The sequence below is a fragment of the Triticum aestivum genome, chromosome 5D, assembly GCF_018294505.1.
Source record: "Triticum aestivum cultivar Chinese Spring chromosome 5D, IWGSC CS RefSeq v2.1, whole genome shotgun sequence".
In the NCBI taxonomy this organism is placed as follows: Eukaryota; Viridiplantae; Streptophyta; class Magnoliopsida; order Poales; family Poaceae; genus Triticum; species Triticum aestivum.
The window spans coordinates 432,155,786-432,175,837 of record NC_057808.1 but is presented as its reverse complement, the minus strand read 5'-3'; positions in this window follow the sequence as shown (position 1 = coordinate 432,175,837).

Below are 20,052 nucleotides of genomic sequence, written 5' to 3'. Positions count from 1 at the left end.
CACTGTATGAACTATGGTTTGGCAAGAAACCTAAGCTGTCGTTTCTTAAAGTTTGGGGCAGCGATGCTTATGTGAAAAAGTTTCAACCTGATAAGCTCGAACACAAATCGGAGAAATGTGTCTTCATAGGATACCCAAAGGAAACTGTTGGGTACACCTTCTATCACAGATCCAAATGTAAGATATTCGTTGCTAAAAATGGATACTTTCTAGAGAAGGAGTTTCTCTCGAAAGAAGTGAGTGGGAGGAAAGTAGAACTTGATGAGGTAATTGTACCTTCTCCCGAATTGGAAAGTAGTTCATCACAGAAATCAATTCCAGTGATGCCTACACCAATTAGTGAGGAAGTTAATGATGATGATCATGAAACTTCAGATCAAGTTACTACTGAACCTCGTAGGTCAACCAGATTATGGTCCGCACCAGAGTGGTACAACAATCCTTTCTGGAAGTCATGTTACTAGACCATGACGAACCTACGAACTATGAGGAAGCGATGATGAGCCCAGATTCCGCGAAATGGCTTGAGGCCATGAAATCTGAGATGGGGTCCATGTATGAGAACAAAGTGTGGACTTTGGTTGACTTGCCCGATGATCAGAAGCCATAGAGAATAAATGGATCTTCAAGAGGAAGACGGACGCTGATAGTAGGGTTACTATCTACAAAGCTAGAATTGTCGAAAAAGGTTTTTGACAAGTTCAAGGTGTTGACTACAATAAGATTTTCTCAATCGTAATGATGCGTAAGTCTGTCTGAATCATGTTAGCAGTTGCCACATTTTATGAAATCTGGCAAATGGATGTCAAAACTGCTTTCCTTAAGAGATTTCTTAAAGAAGAGTTGTATATGATGCAACCAGAAGGTTTTGTCGATCCTAAAGGTGCTAACAAAATGTGTAAGCTCCAGCGATCCATCTATGGACTGGTGCAAGCATCTCAGAGTTGGAATATACGCTTTGTTAAGTTGATCAAAGCATATAGTTTTATACATACTTGCGGTGAAGCCTGTATTTACAAGAAAGTGAGTGGGAGCACTACAACATTTCTGATAAGTATATGTGAATGACATATTGTTGATCGGAAATAATGTAGAATTTTCTGGAAAGCATAAAGGAGTATTTGAAAGGAGTTTTTCAAAGAAAGACCTCGGTGAAGCTGCTTACATATTGAGCATCAAGATCTATAGAGATAGATCAAGACGCTTGATAAGTTTTTTCAATGAGTACATATCTTGACAAGATTTTGAAGTAGTTCAAAATGGAACAGTCAAAGAAGGAGTTCTTGCCTGTGTTTCTAGGTGTGAAGTTGAGTAAGACTCAAATCCCGACCACGTCAGAAGATAGAGAGAGAATGAAAGTCATTCCCTATGCCTCAGCCATAGGTTGTATAAAGTATGCCATGCTATGTACTAGACCTATTGTATACCCTGCTCTGAGTTTGGCAAGGGAGTACAATAGTGATCTAGGAGTAGATCACTGGACATTGGTCAAAATTATCCTTAGAGGACTAAGGAAATATTTCTCGGTTATGGAGGTGATAAAGAGTTCGCTGTAAAGAGTTACGTCGATGCAAGCTTTGACACGGATCTGGATGACTCTGAGTCTCGATCTGGATACATATTGAAAGTGGGAGCATTTGGCTAGAGTAGTTCCGTGCAGAGCATTGTAGACATAGAAATTTGCAAAATACATACGGATCTGAATGTGACAGACCCATTGACTAAACCTCTCTCACAAACAAAACATGATCACACCTTAGTACTCTTTGGGTGTTAATCACATGGCGATGTGAACTAGATTACTGACTCTAGTAAACCCTTTGAATGTTGGTCACATGGCGATGTAAACTATGGGTGTTAATCACATGGTGATGTGAACTATTAGTGTTAAATCACATGGCGATGTGGACTAGATTATTGACTCTAGTGCAAGTGGGAGACTGAAGGAAATATGCCCTAGAGGCAATAATAAAGTTATTTCCTTATTTCATGATAAATGTTTATTATTCATGCTAGAATTGTATTAATCGGAAACTTAGTACATGTGTGAATACATAGACAAAACAAAGTGTCCCTAGTATGCCTCTACTTGACTAGCTCGTTTATCGAAGATGGTTATGTTTCCTAACCATAGACATGTGTTGTCATTTGATGAACGAGATCACATCATTAGGAGAATGATGTGATGGACAAGACCCATTCGTTAGCTTAGCATTATGATCGTTACAGTTTTATTGCTACTGCTTTCTTCATGACTTATACATGTTCCTCAGACTATGAGATTATGCAACTCCCGAATACCGGAGGAACACCTTCTGTGCTATCAAACGTCACAACGTAACTGGGTGATTATAAAGATGCTATACAGGTGTCTCCGAAGGTGTTTGTTGGGTTGGCATAGATCGAGATTAGGATTTGTCACTCCGTGTATCGGAGAGGTATCTTTGGGCCCTCTCGGTAATGCACATCACTATAAGCCTTGCAAGCAATGTGACTAATGAGTTAGTTGCAGGATGATGCATTACGGAACGAGTAAAGAGACTTGCCGGTAACTAGATTGAACTAGGTATGATGATACCGACGATCGAATCTCGCGCAAGTAACATACCGATGACAAAGGGAACAACGTATGTTGTTATGCAGTTTTGACCGATAAAGATCTTCGTAGAATATATAGGAGCCAATATGAGCATCCAAGTTCTGCTATTGGTTATTGACCGGAGATGTGTCTCGGTCATGTCTACATAGTTCTCGAACCGGTAGGGTCCGCACGCTTAACGTTTGATGACGATTTGTATTATGAGTTATGTGATTTGATGTACCGAAGTTTGTTCGGAGTCCCGGATGAGATCACAGACATGACGAGGAGTCTCGAAATGGTCGAGAGGTAAAGATTCATATATTGGAAGGTTGCATTTGGACATCAGAATGGTTCCGAGTGGTTTGGGCATTTTTTCGGAGTACCGGGAGGTTACCGGAACCCCCCGGGAGAAGTATTGGGCCTAGTGGGCCTTATTGGAGGAGAGGAGAAAGGGCCACGTGAGAGGGGCGCCCCTCCCCTTGCCCAAACCGAATTGGACTAGGGGAGGGGGCCGGCCCCCCTCTTTCCTTCCCCCTCTCTCTCCCTTACCTTTCCCTCAGGTGGAAGAAAGGAAAAGGGGGGGGGGGGCGAATCCTACTTGGACTCTGGCCTCCTCTCTCCCTCCCTCCTTTATATACATGGCCAGGGGGCACCCCAATAGCACAACAGGCAATCTCTTAGCCGTGTGCGGTGCCCCCTCCATAGTTTTACACCTCGGTCATATCGTCGTAGTGCTTAGGCGAAGCCCTGCGCCGGTAACTTCATGATCACCGTCACCACGCCGTCGTGCTGATGGAACTCTCCCTCGGCCTCAGCTGGATCTAGAGTTCGAGGGACGTCACCGAGCTAAACGTGTGCAGATCGCGGAGGTGCCGTGCATTCGGTACTTGATCGGTTGGATCGCAAAGATGTTCGACTACATCAACCGCGTTAGTTAACGCTTCCGCTTTTGGTCTACGAGGGTACCTGGACAACACTCTCCCCTCTCGTTGCTACGCATCACCTAGATAGATCTTGCGTGTTCGTAGGTTTTTTTTGAAATTACCGCGTTCCCCAACAGTCAGCGCATGGGCAGCAGTGGTGCATGCCTGTGCTCATTATGCGCCAGCCTGACACTTGGGCCAGCGCCGACCAGACCCCGGCCACACGCCGCCACTGCCCGCACCAACACATGGTGAAACTACCCTGCGCAACTTGCCATGTGAGTGGGGGAGGGAAGGCCCGCCATTGCCAACTCCATGCGGGCTTTGCCATAATCTGGCTGAGAAGCTCCTAGAAAGTTCTGAAAATTTTATATCACTACTTAAGGGATACCCCTTGCAAAGGTCACCCTCACCTTCTCAGGCGCTGACAAGTGGCACATTGCATGTGCGCCACTTGTCGTAACTGGGTGTTATCTAGTATTTTTGTAGATTTGTTTATTCAAAAAGTTTTATCTCTTGATCGTGCGTTCAAATCCTGAACCGTCTTTTTGAAACTAGATCACATGTTAATAGGTTTCGATGAACTTTATTTTCATGAAAAAACAGAAATAAAAAATAACCAGAAAAAACAAACGACAAAAAATCTGGTAAAAAAAGAATGACAAAAAGGACGAAAAAACAGAGCCCAGAAGCACAGTTGCGGTTTTCACTTTTTCCCCTTTTTGAGAAACACACATTTTTTTACCTTTTTAAGAAACACAGTTGTGCTTCTTGCGGAAACAAATATGTGCTTATTGTGAAAGCACATTTTTTTGCACGGTTGTACTTCTTGCAGAAGCAAATCTGTGCTTCTTGTGGAAGCACATATACTTTTCCTTTCCGAGAAGCACAATTGTGCTTCGTAAAATATTTTTTTGCCCCAAAACGTAGGGAAAACTAGGCAAAAACCCAAAAAATGCAAAAAAAAACTCATCTAAAACCTGAAAACATGAACAGAAAAATAATAAAAAAGAAATCCAGAGGGAACATTGCGGCGGCTGGGGCACCACTTGGCTCGCTCGCATTCCAAGAAAGTGACAGTTGTAGAAGCCCTGTAAGGGTAACCATTGGTTAATTGCTCTCCTGAAATTCGCTCCAGAAGAACTTTGTATAACCTTGATGGGCCGGCCGACGCACAAGCTTCGTGTGACCGATCATAGCGATATGTATCATGAAAATCCCTATTCTCCGTGTAGGTTGATGAACGACCAAACACACACCCTCCCGCAACCGCACACACCGTATTGGACCTGCCCAGTTCGACCATTTTTCTGTATTTACCACCGGTTTTGGGAAGGTTATAGAACCTTCACAGACCATTTTTTGTGTTTTATTTCAATTTCTTTCATTTTTGTTTCATCTTTTCCATTTTCATTTAGTGAACATTTTTAATTTTTATAACATTTTGTTAAAAAGTTGCCAACATTTCCGAATTTGTGTCATTTTTTGGAATTCAAGAACATTTTATAAATTTGAGTTTTTTTGAAATACGGGAACAAATATCATATTAATGAGCTTTTTATGAAATCTAGGAAGATTTTTTGATATTTGGGAACATTTTTTGAAAACTGGGAAAGTTTTCCAAATTTGTGATGGTTTTTGAAATTCGAGACCCTTTTGCAAGTTTGTGGACATTTTTTAAAATCACAAACATTTTGTAAACATTGAGAACATTTTTGAAATTCAGAGCATTTTTTCAAATTCATAACTGTGTTTTAAATCTCGTTTTGATTTTCGAATTTGGGATTCGTGCATATTTTTTGCAGTTTTATTTCTTCTCGTGGAAAAAAGAGGACCTTTGGCTAGGGTTTCTTGTTCCTCTCACCGGTGCCGCCGCTGGTGTACCTGGTGTCTTGTAGTCTTAGGGCCATGGAGGCGTAGTGGATCCCTGCCCTTGCCGGTGGGAGAGCTTTGTTTTTCATGCTTTTTGAGTTTTGTTATGGTTTGTGTCCAGCTCAAAGAGACGAGGCGGCAACGACACTCTGAAGACGGAGTAAGGTTCTCCTGTCTTCGTTCGTCATTGTTCATGTGTCTATAGGTTGTATCCTTTCGATCTATGCTTATCTTCATCGGTGGCGGTTGCTATCCTAGTGCGCTGGTCCTATGGGGCCTTAGCACGACGACTTCCCGACTGTCTACTACAACAAGGTTTGTACGGCTCCGATGAGGGAGGGGCGATGACGACGGTGCGCCTTCGGCTCGCTCTAGTGCTTGTAGTCATTTCTAGATGGTCTACAGACCTGAATGTATTTTTTACTGCTGGTATTATTTGTACTACCTTGATAGTTGATGAATAGATCAGAAGTTTATCTTGTGAAAAAACCAAAAAAAACCCTGCAAAGAAAGAACAGAGGACGTCCCGCCCTGCACTTTGACCGGCCCAAAGCACGCGCATGGGGAGCGGGGGTGCGCGATTGCTGGGCGTTGCTATGTCTCGCCTTCAGTGAGTCTATGTTGGGGATATAACTATTAGGTATGACCCGCCCAGGAGGGGCCGGGTTATACCTATGGCGATTCATGAAGCCCAAGACAACTCTGGAAGATGGCGGTTCAGTTAAGGCCCAAGGCCCAAAGGTGACTTAAGGCCCGTAGAGATAAACCGCCATATGTACATAACTTGTATTGTAAGGCAGGGATAGTTAGAGACCGAGCCGAACACTGTTTATGAGCCGGCCGAGACTCTGTGAGCCGCTGGGCGTCGACCTTTGTATATAAAGGGACGACCCGGCGACGGTTCAGGGCAAGGAACATCAGATCGAAAGCTAGGTCAAGCGGATTCGCTCCCTAGTAATCGAAACACAAGCAATACCACCTCAAACTGGATTAGGCCTTTACCTTCACCGCAAGGGGCCGAACCATTATAAACCCTCGTGTCCTTTGTCCCATTTTAACGCCCTTAAGCTTCCTAGTTGCGATGGCTCCTCGATTAAGTCCTTTCACTAGGACATCTGCCGTGACAATTCCACGACAGTTGGCGCCCACCATGGGGCCTGCGCACGGTGGATTTGAGTTCTTGAAGGGCAGCTTCGAAGGGCTCAAGGGATACCCTGTGGGCCGGATGACCAAGAGTCGTTGTGGCAAGCTCTACATCGACGACGCAGGCTGGGGCCCCGACGCCGGCTCAATTGAGTACGGGTACCGGGTCCCCTTCGGCGGAATCCATGTCTTCATCGGCATTATCGGCGAGCCGGGCCCTGAGCCGGACATCTGCGCCGACATCGTCGAGACGGCTCAGCGTGCGAGACCCGCCCGGGCTCAGCCCGCCATGAAGCGTGCCTTCGTGGGATGCATCCATGGAGGGGAATTTTCTGAAGGATCTGTGTCTGGCAGTGAGACGGCCATCTACTCTGATGGTGAGTCGTCCACGGGTGAGACGGATTCATTGTACCAATTGCAAGACGGTGGGCTTGGGGGCTGTTCCGATGGCAGCAGTATTCCAGACCCCTTTGAGCCACCGAGCAGAGTGGGGATCTTCATGGCTGGCACGCAACCCGTTCAAAACTCTACGGCTGCAACAGCGATAACCTCCGGGTCAGCGGCAGCCGGGGAAGGAGGCCCTGCGCGCCCGCCGGCTCAGCTGCTGATGGATCTCATGGATAGGATGACAACCCTGTTAACCGTCGTGGTTAATCCAGCGGATCAGGCTCAACATGATGCAGAAGTGGCACGGTTACGTGAGGAGGTAGCACAAGCCAAGGAAAACCTAGCAGCGGAGGACGTCAGGATGGCCACAGAGCGGGCGACTTTGGATGCTCGAGCTCAGCAGATTCAGTCAGAGGCTTTCCAGCTTACGATGGATCTGAACACATCAAATGAGGTCATGAGGAGAAGGCACCAGAAGGCTCAATCCCGCCTGCCTCCGACTTATGATCCTAGAAACCTCTTCCGCACACCCGGTGCAGGCCCTAGTAACCCGTCGGAGGTAAACCGGGTTGCAACGCCCGGGGCTGGGACCCCGGTTCAACCACGGGTGATGGAACCTCCTCGTATGAATACTGCTCCACCTCATTATGTACCAACACCACCGGGTCATTATTCTAACCTTTTGGAGAACATGATCGCCGCGGCGGCACGATTGGCGGCTCTCCCGGTGGAGGGCGACTCTCCGACGGCGATTGAAACACGAATGGTCAGAGAACTTCTTCAGACGGCTCTGGCGCAGTAGGAGGCATATTCTTATAGTCGAGACATGATTCATTCGACCCCTCGCCCAAGCCGGAGCCCGAGTTATAGCAGGCATATAGATTTAGCAGCCGTTTCAAGCAACGCCCGGCGCCGTGACCAGCCGTGCGGGCATGACCCGATGCATGATGGAGCTCCTAACTTGGTTGACCAGGACATGATACGCCAAGAGGCTGAGCGGGCGGCTCAGCAAGCGGCTGAGCAGATGGCTCAGCGGGCGGCTTACCAGTCTTTTCCGGTTTATCCGACGACTTCTATTGAGGCAGGCGTGACCACGAGGACTGGAGGTGTCCCTTGCTTGGTGCCGGCTCTGCGCAATGAGCGTTTGCCCAAGGATTTCAAGGGGCCTCGAAAGGTGCCTAATTACACGGCCGACTTACAGCCCGGGGCATGGATTGAAAGCTATGAGATGGCCATGGAACTACTGGAGGTCAGTGACGCGGCAATGGCCAAGTACTTCACCATGATGTTGGATGGAACGGCCCGCACTTGGTTGAAGGGGCTGCTACCTAATTCCATTGGTTCATGGGCAGAGTTAAAGGCCCGGTTTATTCAGAACTTCAAAGACACATGCAAGCAGCCCATGTCAATTGTGGATTTTACTAATTGCAAGCAAGAGGAAGGTGAGTCCACGACCCATTGGGTGCGCCGGGTCAAAGCCATAATACATTCATCTGATAAGATGGATGCCAGCTCTGCAGTCTTAATGTTGGAGAAGAATTGCCGTTTTACGCCTCTGAAACAGAAGCTGGGGCGGCTCAAGCATGATTGTAATGACATGGGCCAGCTAATGGCGGCTCTAGACAAGTATGCCGACTCTGATAGTACCAAGGATCCCGAGTCTGACGATGAGAAGACAGGGAAGGGAAAGAAGAACGGTAATGCCAAGGGTCATCAGCATAACCCGGTGAATCAAGGAGGCAATAATAAACGTAAGGCTGACGGTAGCCCGGAGTTTGTGGCTAACACCAATGCGTAGGGAAAAAATCAACGACGTAAGGGGAGACCACCTCCTCGGTCTGGCGGGTCAGTTCCCTCTCTTGAGCAGTTGCTAAATGAGCCCTGTCCAAGGCACGGTACTCAGCAGAAACCGGCCACTCACCTATGGAAGGACTGTACGATCATGAAGGCTTTCAAGAACTCTAACATGTTCGACGACAATCATGGGCCGGGCGGCGGCTCAGGTGGTGGCGGTTTTCATGGCCTGGGCGCGGGTCAAATTCCAACTTTCAAGGCCCTCAAGGAAATCAAGGTGGCTATAATCAGCAATCTGGCCAGGGAGGTCAGCAGCAACAGAAGTATGGATATCAGAGCAATCCAAAGCAGCTGAATAGTGGACAGTATCATGTGTTCACCACCAGTTTATGCAAACGGGACCAGAAGCTTCATAAGAGGGTTGTGAACGTTGTTGAGCCGGCAGTTCCTCGTTATTTAAGATGGTCTGAGCAGCCTATTCTATGGAGTAGGGAAGATCACCCTCTCCGGGTTGACAATCCGGGTCACTTGGCCTTGGTGGTGGCTCCACAGGTTGGTGGATATAAATTCACTAAGGTACTCATGGATGGAGGCAGTAGCATCAACATCCTCTATTATGAGAATTTCCGTCACATGGGGTTGACGGATAAAAATCTTAAGACGTCCAACACTGTTTTCCATGGAGTGGTACCTGGTAAGTCGGCATACCCAGTGGGTAAGATCGAGCTGGAAGTGGCCTTTGGGGATGAGCATGATTCTAGCGCTGAGAAGTTAACTTTCGAAGTGGTCAAAATCAAGAGCCCATATCACGCCCTGTTTGGATGGCCGGCTTATGCTAAGTTCATGGCACGGCCGTGTTATGTTTACCTGCAGCTCAAGATGCCGGGTTATAAGGGAACCATTACAGTGCATGTGAGTCAAAAAATAGCCCTGGAATGTGAGGAGGGTGATGCTGCTTACGCTGAATCTGTTTGTGCAACGAAGGAGTTGAAATTCTACAAGGACAATGTTGACCCGACGGACATGACGTCTTTGAAGAAACCAACCACAGAGCATGAGCCGGCGATGAAGTTTAAATCGGCCGACGACACCAAGCTAGTTGATTTTGTTCCTGGCGACTCATCTAAGCAGTTCAGTATCAGTGCTAATCTGGATCCCAAATAGGAAAGCGCGCTCATCGAGTTCTTCCGTGAGAACCGGGACATCTTTGCATGGAAACCTTCTGACATGCCGGGTGTACCGAGAGAACTCGCTGAGCACACTCTCAATATTGATCCAAAGTTTAAGCCGGTCAGGCAGTTTCTTCGTCGGTTCAATGAGGAGAGGCGTAAGGCCATTGGTGAGGAAGTGGCCTGGCTCTTGGCGGCCGGGTTTGTTATTGAAGTTTTCCATCCAGAGTGGTTGGCTAACCCGGTACTCGTGCTTAAAAAGAACGGCACCTGGCGTATGTGTGTGGATTACACGGACTTAAACAAGGCTTGTCCGGCTGATCCTTTCGCTCTCCCTCGTATTGATCAAATCATTGATGCTACGGCGGGTTGTGAGCGTTTGAGCTTTTTGGATGCTTATTCTGGTTATCATCAGATCAAGATGGCAGTTAAGGACCAGGAGAAGACGGCTTTTATTACTCCGTTTGGAGCCTTCTGCTATGTGTCTATGCCTTTTGGGCTTAAGAGTGCCCAGGCGACTTATCAGCGATGTGTGCAGAACTGTCTTCACAGTCAGATTGGGCGCAATTTTCATGCTTATGTGGACGACATTGTGGTGAAGTCCAGAGAGAAGGAGACCTTGATAGATGATCTGAAGGAAACCTTTGATAACCTCCGGGTCTACAAGATGATGCTTAACCCGGCCAAGTGTGTTTTTGGAGTGCCAGCGGGCAAGCTTTTGGGTTTTCTGGTTTCTAACAGAGGCATCGAGGCTAACCCGGAGAAGATCAAGGCAATCACTTCTTTGGCTAAGCCGGCGTGTATCAATGATGTTCAGCGTTTGGCGGGTCGTATTGCTGCTTTAAGCCGGTTCATAAGCCGGTTAGGTGAGAAGGCCATACCGATATATCAGATGATGAAGAAGACAGACAACTTTGTCTGGAGTGATGCTGCTAATGCTGCATTTGAAGATTTGAAGAGACAGCTCGCTGAACCACCGGTCCTTGCTGCTCCCATTGATAAGGAACCATTATTGTTGTATGTGGCTGCTAACACACGTGCTGTCAGTGTAGCCATTGTGGTGGAGCGCAAGGAGGCTGGCAAGGAATATCCGATTCAACAGCCGGTTTACTACATCAGTGAGGTGCTTATTGAGTCCAATCAAAGATATCCACACTGGCAGAAGCTCGTTTATGGGGTGTTCATGGCAAGCCGGAAGCTTAAGCAATATTTTCTGGGTCATCCCATCACTGTGGTTAGTTCTGCTCCTTTAGGAGATATTATTCAAAATAGAGAAGCCACAGGACGAGTCGCCAAGTGGGCCATTGAACTTGGGCCTCATGGTTTAAAGTATGTGCCACGCACTGCTATCAAGTCTCAAGCATTGGTGGACTTCATCAACAATTGGATAGAGCTGCAGACGCCTGAAGAGAAGCCGGACAACACATACTGGACTATTCATTTTGATGGGTCTAGGCAATTGGAGGGCTCGGGGGCTGGAGTTGTTTTAGCTTCCCCTCGAGGTGACAAATTTTGTTATGTGCTACGGTTGATGTTTCCCTGTACTAACAATGCAGCTGAGTACGAGGCCTTGCTCCATGGTCTTCGGATGGCTAAGGAAATGAGCTTAAGCCAGGTAAGGTGCTTTGGCGACTCAAATTTTGTGGCTCAACAAGTATCAGGCAAGTGGGATTCCAAGGATCCTCTTATGGCGGCTTATCGCCGTGAAGTTGATGCCATTGCTGGACACTTCAAGGGTTACCAAGTGGAGCACATTGATCGCAGAAAGAATGAGGCGGCCGATGCTTTAAGCCGGCTGGGGTCTCAGCATAAGCCGGTGCCACCTAATACCTTCTTGGATGTTCTGCATAACCCTTCTGTCAAGCTGCCTACAGAGGAGGACTTGGTTGTTCCAGACCCGGAAGCACAGTTGGTGGCGGCTCTTCACGTCATCCCAGATTGGACAGTGCCATATTTGGCTTATATGACCCGGGGCGAGTTGCCTGAGGATGAAACCTTGGCTAGACAGATAACCCGGCGGTCTAAGTCAATGACAATTGCCAATGGTGAGTTGCATCATCGCAGTGTCACGGGGGCGTTTCAACGCTGTGTCTCTCCTGAGGAAGGTCAAGAAATTCTTTGTGAGATCCATGAAGGAGATTGTGGCCATCATGCCGGTTCAAAGTCCCTTGTGGCCAAAGCTTTCCGTCATGGATTTTATTGGCTGACGGCTCACGCTGATGCGGAGGATCTGGTCAGTAAATGTGATGGTTGCCAGAAATTCTCACGACGGGTTCACGTGCCGGCTCAAGAATTGAGGATGATTCCAATTACTTGGCCGTTTGCAGTCTGGGGGCTCGACATGGTTGGGCCTTTCAAAAGGTCCAAAGATGAAAAGACTCACCTTCTGGTGGCGGTTGACAAATTCACAAAGTGGGTTGAGGCAGAGCCGGTTCGTAAGTGTGACGCAGCCACGACGGTTCAATTCATGAAAAAGGTGATCTTTCGTTTTGGCTTTCCACACAACATTATAACTGACAACGGTACTAATCTGTCCAAGGGAGCCATGAAGGAGTTCTGTCAATGTGAGCATATCCGGCTTGATGTTTCATTAGTAGCTCACCCCCAATCCAATGGTCAAGCTGAAAGAGCCAATCAGGAAATCTTGAAAGGCATCAAGCCCCGGCTTATGGTTCCTTTACAACGACGCCGGGTTGTTGGGTGGAGGAGTTACCCTCTGTGATATGGAGCATCAATACTACCCCTAACAGGTCTACGGGTTATACGCCTTTCTTCATGGTTTACGGAGCAGAGGCGGTTCTACCTAGTGACATCCGTCATGACTCGCCCCACGTGGCGGCTTACATTGAAGCTGATAACGAACAAGCCCGTCAGGATGCACTCGACCTGTTAGATGAAAAGCGTGACTTGGCAGTAGCCCGCTCGGCGATTCAACAATAGGACCTGCGCCGTTATCACAGCCGCCGAGTTAAGTCCAGAACCTTTCAAGAAGGTGACTTGGTGCTCCGGCTCATCCAGGATCAAACTGATGCACACAAGTTATCCCCACCTTGGGAAGGGCCTTTTGTGGTCAGCAAGAACTTGAACAACGGGTCATACTACCTTATCGATGTTCGAGAGCACAAAGACTCATGTAAGTCAGAGGAAGAGACCCGCCGGCCGTGGAATATCGCTCATCTTCGGCCTTATTATACTTGAGCCACCGTCTGTCATGATTTACATATTTTGACGATGTATATATTATGATAAGTAATAAAGCAGGACCTCTGTCCTTTTCATCCTCAATGATCATATGTCTTCATCATCATAATTTCAAACGACCAGTTGGGGGCTGATCGTGTTCGAATCCATCTTAACCCCTTTGGTCCGGCTCATGGTCGTATTCGAATCTAGCCGTTTAAACCTCATGATCACTAGGGGGCTTCCTGTTCAAACATAGGCCGTATTCGAACCAAAGAGAACATAGCTGTCGGTACCCTCTTGATCGGCACAATGCCAAACTCACTAGGGGGCTTCTTGATCGTATTCGAATCATAGCTTAACCCCTTTTGGGTCTGACTTTGATCGTATTCGAATCAGAGTCGTTAAAAAACTCTCAAGGTCATTTGGGGGCTTCCTGTTCAAACATAGGTCGTATTCGAACCAAAGAGAACATAACTGTTGGTACCCTCTTGATCGGCGCAACGCCAAAGCCACTGGGGGCTACATGATCGTATTCGAATCCTAGCTTAACCCCTTTGGTCCGGTTTACTGATCGTATTCGAATCAGAAGCCTCAAATTTTTCTTTCTATTTTTTAAGTTTTTTTGCAACCAATCTTTGTTTTTGTCTTGAGGCTTTTGTCCAGATCTAAGTATAAGTGTGGTTTAAATTTAACCCGGCTTGGTTTTGGACGATAAGTCGCCAGCATATGACAATCATCATACATGTGGAAGTGTTGGCTTCTAAAGGATTGGGTTATCAACTTTACTGTTCAGGTCACATGAACCGACAATGCAAATTCAAAATCATAGGTATGATATTATAGTTGTGTTTCAAAGCTATAATTCATAACAGGCTTATCTGTGTCTCTTCTTTCAATATCAATGGTTGTATGTAAGATATTATGACCCGCCCTGCGGTAAGCCGCCAAGGGTTCTTGTGATCTATTTCTGTGTGCATCACAGTTCAAAGACTTTCTTATGCATAAAGAAAACAGATGATAAGTTTAAAAAGGGGAGAGTATAAGACGGCGGCTTAACAGTGTTGAGCACCAAAACGTGCATGATGGCACGACAAAGCAAAGTCATGTCTACCCTATTACATGACTCGCTGAGTCAAAATGATTAAATTGTTTTCCAGCAAGGTACAAATATGAGCCGCCCGGCGGGTCAATTCTCTTGTTGGCCTGAAGCTTCCGGATCAACCCTTTCTGCTCCTCCGTCTTGTTCCCTGTCCTGGAAGGTTGATGATGACCAGTCAATGCCATTCAAAGCTTCAAATTCAGCTTCATCATCAATTAGTCCGGCCGGGTCAACTTCAGGGGCAAAGGTATGCTTACGGATTGGAGGGATCAGGCTGGTCACTTTATAATGCGGCGTTGGAATCCTCCGATTTTCCGCGTCATAACCCGGCTGGTACCTGGTGAGATCCGCCTCATCAGCAATCCGGGTGGCCACAGGGCGTATTTCCTTCACACAAGCGGTGAAGTCCTCCTGTTCAAATGATGTGCCATCCTCCTTAAGGTTTGGATATCCAATGGCGATGTCGGCCGGGTCTAACTCCGGTAGCCACGCCTTGGTCCGGCTTAAAGCAGCCAGGGCTCCGGCTCTTGCAGACGATCGCCTTAATTCATTGAACCGCTGGGGCAGCACAGAAAGCCGCTTTAGCACATCCACCAGGAGTGTGGGGACTTCGTTTGACAGGGAAACTGTGGCCAAGGCACGCTGAGATCCAGTATAAAGTTGTTCCACGAGCGTGTAAACCGCCTTCAGCTTCACCAGCATGTCCTGGTTGAGGTTGGAGCTCCTGGGGCCTGCATAGCAATATCAGGTGAGTTAATGACAATTTATATGATCACTAGAAAGATTCAATATTTGACACTTGCAGGGCGACTTACCAAAGATTGCTGAGACAATCTGAGATACATGGCGTTTTAAGCCGGACAATTCAGTAGTCACCTCTTCAAGAGCCGTTTCTGCTGTTTCAGCTCGTTGGGTTAAAGCAATTTTTTCTTCAGCCCAGGCCTTCTTCTCAACCTCAAACTCGGATTTCAACTTCTCATGTTCAGCCACACTGAATTCAAATTTGGAATTGGCCTTTTGAGTTTCAGTCTCCTGAGCCTCCAGATGGTTCTTCAATTCAGACAGTTCTGATTGAAGTTGAGTAGTGGTGGCGTGTACAAATACTGGGTAAAAAATCATGAATATTAACATACAATATTAAGTCCCAAGCCTTTTGCAAGCAACAACACTTGGCACTTGGGGGCTGATGTCTAATGAAGGTTTTATCTAAGGGATAATTAGATTTATGCCCCTAGTTGTGTCCCACTCGTCTGTTTTACCCCTAATTCCCAAAAGTCACCGGTTCTGTCCAAGTCACTTTGATCCTCTTATGCTTTTGCCCTTTGACCGTTTGACCGTCAGATTGAAAACTTCATAACTAATTCATACAAAATCAAAAAAATGCAAATAAGATACCAAAATGTTCAGAAAAACATCACCTATATGTCAGTGTCATTTGCATTCATGAAAAAAGTGTTGGAAAGTGCACATCCGAGTTTTAGCTCTTTTGATACCACCGTGAATATTAAACTCTAAAAAAAATCAAAAAAATCAAAAAAATATGGTGGCGAAGAACGACAAGTGTTCTAAGTGCTTGCCAAGTTTCATTAGGGAACGACATTCGTGGAAGTCGTGGCAAAAAAAATCTATTTTGGAGTGCTGATTGTTTTTTTGCCGCGGCACCCACGAATGTTATTCCCTGATGAAACTTGGCAGGCACTCAAAACATTTGTCATTCTTTGCCACCAAATTATTTTTGAAATTTTTTGAACTTTTTTAGATTTTACTATTCATGGTGGTAGCATAAGAGCTAAAGCTCGGATGGGCACTTTCCAACACTTTTTTCATGAATGCAAATGACACTGACATATAGGTGATGTTTTTCTGAACATTTTGGTATCTTATTTGCATTTTTCTTATTTAGTATGAATTAGTTATTAAGTTTTCAAACTGACGGTCAAATGGTCAAAGGGCAAAAGCATAAGAGGAGCAAAGTGATTTGGACAGAACCGGTGACTTTTGGGAATTAGGGGTAAAACAGACGAGTGGGACACAACTAGGGGCATAAATCTAATTATCCCTTTATCTAAATGGCGGTTCATGAGAGTAAGTCCCAAGCATTTTGCAAGCAAGAGTACTTGGCACTTGGGGGCTAATGCATATTGCTGTTCAATCTACACAAGTACTACATTCTACACAAGCATGTGAAGGACCGGCTCATTCAAGTTGGTTAAACCGGCCCTTGGGGACTACAGAGTAAGCCAGATTTTTACAGGTTTGACCAAAGGATATTACTAATGCTTATACGTCTGTTCTAAGTCTACAGCATATTCATCATAAGCAATAGACTTGGGGGCTGGCATAGTAAGGATAATTCTGTGAAGAGAAGAGTTTATACCTCAAATTTCTGGTGCATTTGCTTCACCATATCAACTTCGAGGTCACGACTGCTGTGCACTTGGCTAAGATAGCCAGAAAAAATTTCCCCAATGCTCATGTGAGTATAATCAACAATGTCAAATCTGACCTTACGGCTCCAGGTGCTCCTCTTTGGCAGAACACTTGGCTAGCACAGTAGGTCTCCCCGGCTCAGTGTAGCCAGTCTTGGTGATTTCAACATCAGCATCTTGTGGGTCGTCTGTCCTGGCCGGGCTAGAGGCTTCAGGGTTTTTAGAGCCATCGGCGGCTTGATCAGCAGGCGGGTCAGTAGTTGATGTTGGCGTATCATGCACCGATTCAAGCGGCGTCTCAGGAACAGAGGCCTCAGGCGCGACCATCTAAAGTTCCGGCTCTTTGAAGGTTGGCTCTTCGGCCGGCTGTTTTTATTCACCCTCTTGCTGGGCTTTGCTTTTCCGCTGTATAAAGATCAAAAAATTAGTACAAACATAAAGAATTGAAATGAATACAGGATAAGTAAATCATCATTACCCTGGAGCGGTTTTAAAAGCCGACATGTTGGACTGGAGTGAGTCGCCAGAGGAAGGTGAAGTTTCCTGATAATTCGAGTCAGAAGAGTTGAGTGGTTGACGAGTGAGACCCGCCAAAGGATGAAAAGGAGTTAAGTCGGAGGTTACCTTGTTCCGGCGCTTCCTTGGTGTATTTGGTAAGCCGGAGGAGAGTTCCGCGTCCTTGCTGGTCCGGGTCTGCCTCCGGTTCTCATGAATCTGTCGCTTCAAAAGAAATTGAGGATCATGATAAGCTAAAGGATGTGAAAATCTTATTTTCCGGGTTACTCTTCGAATTTTCCGTCTTGGCAAAGGCTCAGAGTCGGAGGAAATAATAGTTACCTCTTCACCCACTCCGTGACTCATTCCTGTGTCCTCCTGATGATAATCAGTGTCAATAAGATGGTTAAAAAAGGAGCCTAGAGAATCAAGAGCTACCTCCGACTCAGAGGTATCTTCTAGTCAAAGCAAAACAAAGGCGCTGGTCTTATTTCCTTTCTTCTTGGCAGCAGTTTTTCTGGCGGCTCTCTTGGCCTTCCTGGCTCTCTTTACAGCTTCATGATCGTACTTTGTCTTCCAAAATTTGTCATTAGCCTGTGAAAATCAGCAAAGTTTGAGTAAAGACAAAAACATCAAGGATGAAGGTAAAAATACTCAGTTTGGCGGCTTACCGCTGGAGCCGGGTTAGCTTTGCAGAAAGGGCTTAAGCCCACCTTGCCGCAGTCTGCTAGGCTTTCATTCAAGAGCGACTTTGTCATATCATCGATGACGTTGTCAGGTAAATTATCAGGGTTGTGCCGCAGAGGATCATTCTTCTCGCCCATAAAAGTACACATCAAACCAGAACGACGGCTCAATGGAATGATCCGCCAGGCAAGCCAAACCCGGACCAAGTCGATACCACTTAAACCATTCCCCAAAAGAGCCTTGATTTTAGCCATGGTGGGGGCGAGTTTCTGGCGATTAGCAGCGGACAACTTGTCTGGAAGAGGATGATTAGACTCGAGGCGCAGGGCGCGAAAGCCGGGCAGAGGGTTCTCATCAGCCGGAGAAGTGTCTTGGCAATAGAACCATGTCTGGTTCCAATCTTTGGGGTGACTTGGTGGGTTCGCATAAGGAAAAATGGCGTCTCTCCGTCGTTGGATTGAGACCCCGCCAAGCTCCAAGCTAGGCCCGTTGGCACATTCATTCTGGCGGTTCAAATAAAATAACTCTTTGAAGAGTAGCAAGCTGGGTTCTTCTCCAAGATACACCTCACAGAACACTTGAAAGTTGCAAATATTAGACACGGAGTTGGGTCCGATGTCTTGAGGACGGAGGTCAAAAAAGTGTAGGACGTCTTTGAAGAATTTTTAGTCGGGTGGTGAAAAGCCCCGGTTCATGTGGTCAGTAAAGACGACGACTTCCCCTCTTTGGGCTGAGGCTTTTCCTCGGTTGGATCAGGCGCACGGTATGACATGACTTCCTTCTTTGGCAGATAGCCGATTTTCACAAAATCGTCAAGTGTGCTATCAGTGACGATGGATGGGACCCAGTTGCATGAAGTGCTAGTTTTGGGCGGCATCGTGAAGAAGGAAGCCTAACAAAGAGTGGAATTACCGGTTCAAATTTAAGCCGGAGGAAAAACATTACAGTACATATTCAAGATGGCGGCTTATAAAGGGGCCTAATGGTATATGGCTAAATTATGTCAAGTTATTTAAGCCGCCATAAGTGCCGGGAGCAGTCAAGTTATCTAAAACCGCCACGAGTGGTTAAGGTTATCAATTGAGCATTGCAATTTTAAGCCGGTGGTAAGAGCCGCCATGGCTAGGTGGATCTAACAAATGCAGTTTTTGCCTAAGTGTTACACAAACAAGTTTCACAGGCTGCAGCTATTATTTTGGATCAACGACTGTCCAGGAAAAGAAAAATAAATCTAGACCTAAAAACCAGTACAGATGAGTTCATGAGCTTTCACAAGATTTTTCTTCCAGGAAAAGGGATCTACTAATATCAAAAGTAGAAATAAAACAACTACCGCATTGGTTGAACACCGTTTTCAGATCAAAGAAGCTCGCGGTACAGCCTGGAAGATGAACTACGATGAACTACGAAGAACATAGAGAAACTCGCAAACCCTAATGTGGATCTGAGGTATGGGAAGGCAGAAACTTACAGCTGCAGATCTACTGCGGAGGATCGCCGCCGTTCTCTGGATCGACTCAGGTTGATGCAGCGGCCGAGGTTGAGGAAGACGAGGTGCTCTGCGGCGGCGGCGGAGCTCGAGCGGCAGAAGGGTTGCGAGAGGAAGAAAACGCTAGAAAGGGGGAGAATGAGGAAAGACCGATCATGCCTATTTATAAGGAAAGACTCTTAATTGGGCGCGAAAAACGAGGAGGCCGAAAATATGGTTATCCAGCTATCAGGACATCTCGATTCTCGGGATGGTCATTAAGATAAGGATCCGTGGAGATACGTTGGATAAAGTGTGAAGTAATGGCAGATGACGTCATGGCAGGTTATCACAAATCCAGAAGATGACGTCATGGCGGGTTACAAATTCTCACACAATGAAGAGCAGAAGGTTTTCTATAAGTGTTGAAGATTGACATGAACCGCTTCAAATCAATCTGGGGCCTAATGTTGGGGATAACTATTAGGTATGACCCACCCAGGAGGGGCCGGGTTATACCTATGGCGATTCATGAAGCCCAAGACAGCTCTGGAAGATGGCGGTTCAGTTAAGGGCCCAAGGCCCAAAGGCGACTCAAGCCCCGTAGAGATAAACCGCCATATGTACATAACTTGTATTGTAAGGCAGGGATAGTTAGAGACCGAGCCGGACACTGTTTATGAGCCGGCCGGGACTCCGTGAGCCGCTGGGCATCGACCTCTGTATATAAAGGGACGACCCGACGGCGGTTCAGGGCAAGGAACATCAGATCGAAAGCTAGGTCAAGCGGATTCGCTCCCTAGTAATCGAAACACAAACAAT